This window comes from Oryzias melastigma, linkage group LG18 (assembly GCF_002922805.2).
Source record: "Oryzias melastigma strain HK-1 linkage group LG18, ASM292280v2, whole genome shotgun sequence".
In the NCBI taxonomy this organism is placed as follows: Eukaryota; Metazoa; Chordata; class Actinopteri; order Beloniformes; family Adrianichthyidae; genus Oryzias; species Oryzias melastigma.
Genome location: NC_050529.1, coordinates 2,964,052 through 2,972,386, shown reverse-complemented (window position 1 = coordinate 2,972,386; position 8,335 = coordinate 2,964,052). Strand labels below are relative to the sequence as shown.

At 42.6% G+C, this 8,335-nt stretch overlaps 1 long non-coding RNA gene across 1 annotated transcript; it reads right to left on the bottom strand.

The window, feature by feature from the left end:
• Positions 1 to 5,656: 5,656 nt before the first annotated feature.
• LOC118600098 lies at positions 5,657 to 7,685 on the bottom strand. The gene is made up of 3 exons (XR_004949667.1): positions 7,638 to 7,685; positions 5,973 to 6,031; positions 5,657 to 5,803 (listed from the first exon to the last, which is right to left on the bottom strand). It is a non-coding gene; the product is annotated as an uncharacterized LOC118600098 (long non-coding RNA).
• Between the last annotated feature and the right edge of the window lie 650 nt (positions 7,686 to 8,335).

The following is an 8,335-nucleotide window of genomic DNA, read 5'->3' as shown; positions in this document are numbered from 1 at the left end:
GTGTATCCATTATTCATTCACACCTCATTCATACTTGGTGACGGTAAGCTACTATTGTAGCCACAGCTGCCCTGGGGCAGGCTGACAAAGGCGTGGCTGCCAGTATGCGCCTACGGCCCCTCTGACCATCACCGGTACATCCATACGCATCCACACACCAGTGGAGCCACACTGGAAGCAAGTAGGGTTAAGTGTCTTGCCCAGGGACACAACAACACTTGGCTGGGGGGAGCCGGAATCGAACCGCCTATCCTTCGATCATTGGCCGACCCGCTCTACCACCTGAGCCACTGCCGCCCAATGACTGTGAGCAATCAGGAGATATCCTGTTAATACCTTACTCACCAACTTCAACTGCAACCTGTATTGTGTACATTCTGACTAGTTTTTATTTGAAGACTATTTTAGTTTAGATTTTAGCTTATTTTAGCTAGATTGCTTACTTCCTGCTTTGATAGAGTGCGGACGCACATTGGTTTGCTCCCCCTTCTGCTTTTAATTTTCGCTGATTTTTTTCCTTTTTTCTTTTTTTAATCACACCAGCAATAACTTTTGAATACTTTTAAACCATCGGGTCGGATTTATTTTTCTTTTTTACTTTAAACAAAGGGATTTTTTCCTGCATTCCTCCTAAAACATTTTATCTTGAGCACTACGTGTACTTGGCCTTCACGCAGCTGAAGCCTGATATACGGAGCAGCAGCTAACACAAGGCTAACTAGCAGCAAGATGCCTTCCCTTTCCACAAAGGATTACTAAGACCTTCTGGAGAAGATCACAGCGCTGGAAACTAAGGTTCACCACATAGAAGTGAACGTGGAGGTAAATGGACTCTATGGAAACAACACAACTTTGCCACTACCTCATCTCAGCAGAGAAGAGAGAGCTAACACGCAGCTAAATGGCACAGATTCTACGGAGAGAAAGACAACATCTGTGGACAATAACAAACAATCGAAAGATAATCCTCCCTGGAACCATCTTGGAGCAAAGCCAAAGAATAAGTCCAACAGCTGGAGAATTGGAGGACCGACCTCCGGCAGAGAGCTGAAGCCTCTGAGGCTGACTGGCCTTCTCTTCCTACGAGACAGAGGACCTCATCTACTCCCGTACTCCGGAGGAAAGAAGGAAAGAAGCCAAGCATGAACGGAGCGGTGACCCTGCAAAACAGATTTGCTCCACTGTCAGATGACCCCGGACTACCCAACGACCATCCACTGGAAAGCAGCACGAGGAGGACCTGTAACCCATCAGAAGGTAAACGGCCAGAAAGAAAGCTGAAGGCTCGGCCTGAGACTCTGATTGTGGGTGATTCCACTGTGAAAGATGTTCAGTGGTTCTGCAGCAGGAACACTAAAGTCCTGTGCTTTCCAAACGACATGGTCAGTGACATGAAGGAGAGAATTCTGCAAACTGTGGCAAAGTATCCATCAGTACAAAACATTGTACTACACACAGGGTCAAATGATGTGTCCAAGCAAAAATCTGAAGTTTTAAAGCAAGACTTCACTGGACTGATAAGAACTGTGAGCTCCATGAATGCAGCTGTCTTTATCAGCGGTCCCATTCCAACTGTTCGAGGAGGAGAAGAGCGATTCAGCAGGCTGTTGGCACTGAACAGGTGGCTTTCTACGACATGTGGTGAAACAGGAATTAATTTCATCAACAACTTTCACATTTTCTGGGAACGCAAACATCTTTTTAAAGAAAATGGATTCAGTTTAAACAAATCAGGAGTTAAACTGTTCTCCTCCAATCTCTTCTACTCCCTGCGTCATGCCAAGACTAAGATTAATTTATCTCAGTGTCAAGGCCAGACACAGACTGGATCCACACGAGGAACGGAGCTGCCCCCACTGGAGGAAAACATCAGAAACGGGAAACCTGCCTCCGAACACCGGAAGAGGAAAAACAACGAGGAAGGTGGACCCTCCCAAACACCACCAAACCAACAAACTCCTGAGGGTTCCCCCTCCCCCTCTTCACCCTCTTCACCCCACCTGAAATTCACTGAGCAGATGATGGAGCGAGTCGGGATTGGGCTTCGATCTACCCCTCTGGCCAATCCATTTTTGTCACCCATAACTCTGTCACCAGAACGTTCGAAGGGTCGACGTAAAGCCCCACCCTCTCCTGTACAACATCATATCCTGTCCCTGCAGTCAGATGTTTGATGTGTTGAGGGTCCAGGCTGTGGATATAACAACAGTCATGATGTTCTCCAGAAAAACCTGGGACCCTGTTCTCTAGAAACACACACTGTTTCTGCACTTGTCACCAACAGGAGGAATGTAATCTGCCCAAAACGCAAACAAAGGACTTTAAAAGAGGTAAACATTTCCTCTGCGCATTTCCAGAAACAGAAGGTAAATGAAAATATTATTACTCCTAGACCTCTCAAGTTAGCACTTTTAAATGTCAGGTCTTTAGCAGGAAAAACATTTTTAATTAATGATTTTATCACTGAGAACAAAGTTGATTTTATGTTTTTAGTTGAAACCTGGTTAGATGAGAATAGTAGGGGAGCAGTTCTCACAGAGTCAGCTCCTCCCAATTATGGTGTTATCAGTGAGGAAAGAACAAGCAGAAAGGGCGGGGGGGTTGCAGTTTTGTTCAATGAAATGTTTCAGTGTAAAAAGTTATCTTTTGGAAACTTTCCATGTTTTGAATATGTAGCCCTACAGCTGAAGGCCTCACTCAAAACCATATTTATAAATATATACCGCCCCCCTGGATACTGTGCAGAATTTAACCTTGAGTTTAGTGAACTGCTGTCTATAATTTGTCTTGATTTTGACTGTATAATCATGGCTGGAGATTTTAACATCCATTATGGAAATCTTGAGAACAAAGGGACTAAGGACCTGATAAACACTCTGGACAATTTCGGGTTGACTCAACATGTAACAGAGCCCACACACAACAGAGGGAATATTCTTGATTTATTGATTACCAAAGGTCTGAACATCTCTAAGGTTACTGTATGTGATTTAGGTCTGTCTGATCACTGCTGTGTTTTCTGTGAGAGCACAATTCCAGTACACACAAATGTTTTGAGGGAGGAGATCACAAAACGGTATATAACTGAAAATACTAGTGAGATGTTCAATCAGATTTTCTCTCTGACTCCTCCCCTCTCAGGGGATTCAGTCAATGAACTTGTTAATAGCTTTAATTCCAACATGTCAAATATCATGGATAGTATTGCTCCTAGTAAGGTGAAGGTGATCTCTGGTAGGAAAAAATCTCCATGGAGAAACTCCATTGTGGTAAAGAACGGAAAACGAGAATGTCGGAAATCTGAACGCAGGTGGCGGAAATCTAAACTACAGGTAGATTATAACATCTATAAAGAGAAACTTCACTTATATAATTTACAACTGAGCAATGCAAGGAAGTCCTATTTTTCTGAAATTATTACCAAAAACTCCCATAATGCTCGGGCCTTATTTAATATAGTCGACAGGTTGACAAAACCCCCTGTGTCAGTGGCACCAGAACTTTACTCCACCAAAGCCTGTAATGACTTTGCCAAATTCTTCAGGGACAAAATCAAAAACATTAGACAAACAATTGTTTCACCAACTACAAGTTCAGGATATGAACCCTATCCACTAGAAACCAGTATAAACCCAATGGCTCAGTTTCAACCCATAAACAGTAAAGAACTGCAGGACATTCTATGTCAACTGAACTCCTCCTCCTGCTGTCTGGATATTCTACCCACAAGCTTTTTCAAAAAAGTTTCAAAGATCCTGGAACCAGCCCTGCTCCAGATTGTCAACTTGTCATTAACATCTGGTGTTTTCCCAGAACCACTGAAAACAGCTGTAATCAAACCTCTCCTAAAAAAGGACAGTCTAGACAAAACTCAAATGAACAACTACAGACCGATATCAAACCTGCCATTTTTAAGTAAGATCATTGAAAAAGCTGTTTTCCATCAGCTAAATGAATTCCTAATAAATAAAAACTGCTATGATGTCTTCCAGTCCGGCTTCAGACAGAACCACAGCACTGAAACGGCTCTGACCAAAGTGACTAATGACATACGTTTGAATACAGACAGTGGAAATATGTCAGTGCTAGTTTTACTGGATCTCAGTGCTGCGTTTGATACAGTCGACCACGCAATACTACTCAGACGACTGGAAAACTGGGTGGGTCTCACTGGGCCAGTACTAAACTGGTTCAAAACGTACTTAGAAAACAGGAAATATTTTGTGTCAATTGGTAACTTCACCTCTGAGCCAACAGAAATTACATGTGGAGTGCCCCAAGGCTCCATCCTGGGACCACATCTACATGCTCCCACTGGCCCAGGCTATAAAGAACAACAACATTAGTTACCATAATGATGCAGATGACACACAGATATATATTAGACTGACACCAGGAGACCGAGGCCCTGTACAGGCTCTTGGTAAATGCATTGAGGACATTAATGACTGGATGTGTCACAACTTACTTCAATTAAACAAAAACAAAACTGAGGTTATTGTCTTTGGGGCTAAAGAAAAAAGGTTGGACGTCACTACAGAGCTTCAATCTATTCAACTAAAAACTACCAACCAGGCCAGAAACTTGGGTGTAGTGATAGACACAGACCTACATTTGATAAACACATTAAGGCAGTCACTAAATCAGCCTATTATCATCTCAAAATATCTCCAGGATCAGGATCTAATGATTTCTTATGTAGCTCACAATTTCAAAGCTGCCAATATTGAGAGGTGGGCTTCTTGAGTTTTGAGGAAAGACAGAGTTTTAGGACTCAGAGACAGTGACAGCTCAACCAGAAGCTTGATGGCTTACTCATTCAACAGGTAAAGCACTTGCAGTCCTTGATTTTTTTTTTTAATGGATGAAAATTTGCAGAAACTTTCTGCTCAGATCAGTGAAAACTGAAATGGAAAGCTGTGTCACAAGCAGTCAGACCACCTATCAAAACAGGAAGAGAGGGGAACAAGTCTACCGATACTTAGAAGAATTACAATAGAAATAATAATAGAAGAGAATAATAATATTCATCAAATCAGACTCTCCCCAGCTGAGAGCCTGCTTCCCTTGGCTTTCCAAAACTTTCTGGCTTTGGAGGGTGATGCAGTCTGTCTTTAGCAGGTTAGGATTTTTGGCCTTGCTTGCTTATCTTATCTCTGGCTCACCTGAAGTTCATGCTCGCCCCTGTTCACTACTGGAAGTTGGCAGCACCATTGGGGGTAGCAGCTGCTGAAGGCAATAAGCAGAGGTGCCCCACACCTTGCCTGTTATCCTCAGGACGTATTGTGCTTTTTGGTATGTATTGTAATGATTTTTGCTTTTTTGTACTGGTGGGATTCTAGTTGTTGATTCACATACACTGCTCCCTCTGTTGTTAAAGGGCAGTGGTTTTAGATAGCATGACTGTGACAGCAGAAGACAATGTTCTGGTCCAGGAGGAAACGTTCTGTGGTCTACTCAGAGATATGGAACCTTGTACGACATTTGGAACAAACCATCCTCCAGTTGTCTTTGTCACAACCTACTGTGTTGCAATCTCAAAGTTGAACGTTGCACAAAAAATGTAGAGTGGGAGTTTTTTTGTCCTGGTTTCTTTAACACATAGCGTGGATATACATTGAACCACTGTAACTAAATCATGCTACAACACTGGGAATCATGAGAAATCTGTCTTCATTTCAACATCAGATAACATTGTGAATTTCTACAATGGACCAATCAAATTCTGTGGGAGGAGCCATTGATGCTTAGGTGTCACTCAACTTTGGTCCTCTTCACAGCTCCAGGTAATCGCTCCTGCAACCTGCAAACACAGCATCCAAGTTTCACCTGACGACTCACAAACGGAAACTAAGTCTAATTTATCTGGACCATTCTGAAACCACAGAAAAAATGATTTCTGATGATTACCAGTTGGATGTGACAAATCAAGAATCAGTTTTGGTCATTAATGATATTTGAAGTTGACTCACTTCAGCAGTATCTCTTCCAGCCTGGATCGAGACGACGCCATGAGCTGATCAATCTGAGCCTGAAAAAAACAAAATGTAACTGTGACATCACAGAGCAACAGCTTCATGAGAATAGAGAAAGATCTCAGCTGAATGAGCAGCAGTGGGGAGAAAAAGACATCCATCAGTTTTTCTTAATTTCCTATATGTCTTTCATGGTCATGGGATTGCCAAAGCTTGTCTCACTACTGTTGGCCAAAAGTGTGGTGCAGTCTGGACAGGTTGGCAGTCTGTTGCAGAGCCACACAATTACTCACACAAATTAATGTCAAGTTACATTGTTAAGTCAATGTAAAGAAGCAATGTTACGCAATGTGATTTGGGCAATTTGTGCGCGATGCATCAACTAATTAGAATTTCAGCTTTGGTCACGTGACATTTTCAGTGACTCAATCAAAAGGGTAAAAAAAGGAGACTCAAGATGGAAGCTTGATGCGAGGATTTTTGTCCTGAACTTCCATCCATTTTCCTAACCTGACGGGACCGCAGGGTTCCCAGAGACTGTTGCAATTACTGCTGGACGAAGGCAGGATACACTCTGGACAGATCGCCAGTCTGTCACCAAGCCCGTGGAGCTGGATCAGTGGCTACGCTTGCCAGCCGCCCGGTGGAAAGCTTGGCAAGCTAGTGAACTTCATTGCCCAGACTTCGGCAGAGCTAATAGCGATTGTCGCTGCCCAGTCGCCCAAGGTCTACTGCTCAGCATGGGCAGCGGAGCTCGCTATGATACCCTGCTGGCGGTTAGCTACCCAGCAGCCCGGAGAGCCGCAGCGAGTTCCGTTGTAGCACACGGTATCACTCTAGCTTCATGGACTTATGATGTTTTCTTACTTTCATCAAGCCAATGATAAAAAGATCCTCCAGTTTTATTTCAATTCAGTTTTATTTATATAGCCTAATTTCACAAAACATTTGTTTCATTGGACTTCATAGTGGTAATTGTACAGAACCAAAACTTCAGTCATAAAATATAAATGATAGCTGAGTGCTAAACTAAACTACACTGGTTATTCCTGCCCTTAGACCCTCCCTCCTGGTAAGGAAAAACTCACAAAAAAAAGAAACTTCAGGAATGTCAACGTAAAGAAGGGATCTTCTACTTCTAATTGATTTAGAATTATTAGAGAGAAATTAGCTCATGTAACTGTACAACTACGGATTTAGATATTTTTATTTTTCTACTCTCAGGTTAAAGCTCAAACTAGGCCACAGACAGAAGGAAGCACTGTTCAAAACGGTTGTTAGGAGTGAAGCACACAGAACCCAGAGAGACTCTGAAAGATCTGGTACAAACTAACACAGCGATGTCTGCCAGCATCTCTGTAGAACTCTCCAAAACATATAAAGCCAAGCTACTCACTCAACATCATCCATGTTTTCCTTCACACAACAACGGTTAAATTCCAGAGCAACTTTAGCAGTTGATCCATGGCAGGAGCATCAAGGCTATAAGCAGTATATTTGACACTCCTCAAAAGAGAGTCGGCAGAAACAATTTAGACACACCTGCCGTTTCCAGTGAGATTGCAGCATTAGGCCTACTGCAAAGAATCCAGTAGATAAATACTCCAATGTCTAGGAGAAAACGTCCTTTTCAGGACACAAGGAGGCAACGTTGCCACATACCTTTTTCTTCTGGTAAATCAGCGGCGTGATGAAGACTAGGACATCAGCTGCAGACACACAGACACATTTTTAGAGACGGTAGCCTTTGAACATGGAAGGACGAGTCTATGTGTTCCTGCTGGCAGTCAGTGTTAAGGTTCAAGCCTTGTTTTGCAGAACCACGGCAAGTAAGATAGTGTAATATAAAACAATGAGAGAGATAACTGCAACAGAACAGATGGAACCACTATAAACTCATTAATACCAATGACAGAAACTGATCTGCTCCTGGACTCTCTTCTGGGACCCTACCTCTTCATCATCTATCTCTTCTTCTTGACAACATCGTCTGTATAGTAGACATATTTCACTGTTTAGCTGATGGGTGGGGTTATTGAAATGGGACTGGAGTGAGTACTGTTTGGGAGAAAACCAACTTCCTGTCATTCAAGATCCAATCCTGACTCATCTCAATGTCCTCAGATGAAACAGCAGCAAAGCTGAATCCACACTGTCAACTGAAAATGTCACTATTGTCATTGATTTCTCTTCAGTCGGTGTCATCCCAAATAGCACTTAATGATTTCAAAAACCAGTCTAGTCCACAGATTTCCAACATCAAGCACCTAATGTGTTAACATTCTTCCATCTGCCATAACTCTTCCACCATTTACAACATTAAAACTTTACTGACAGTGTCAGATATCAGCGTAAAGCTA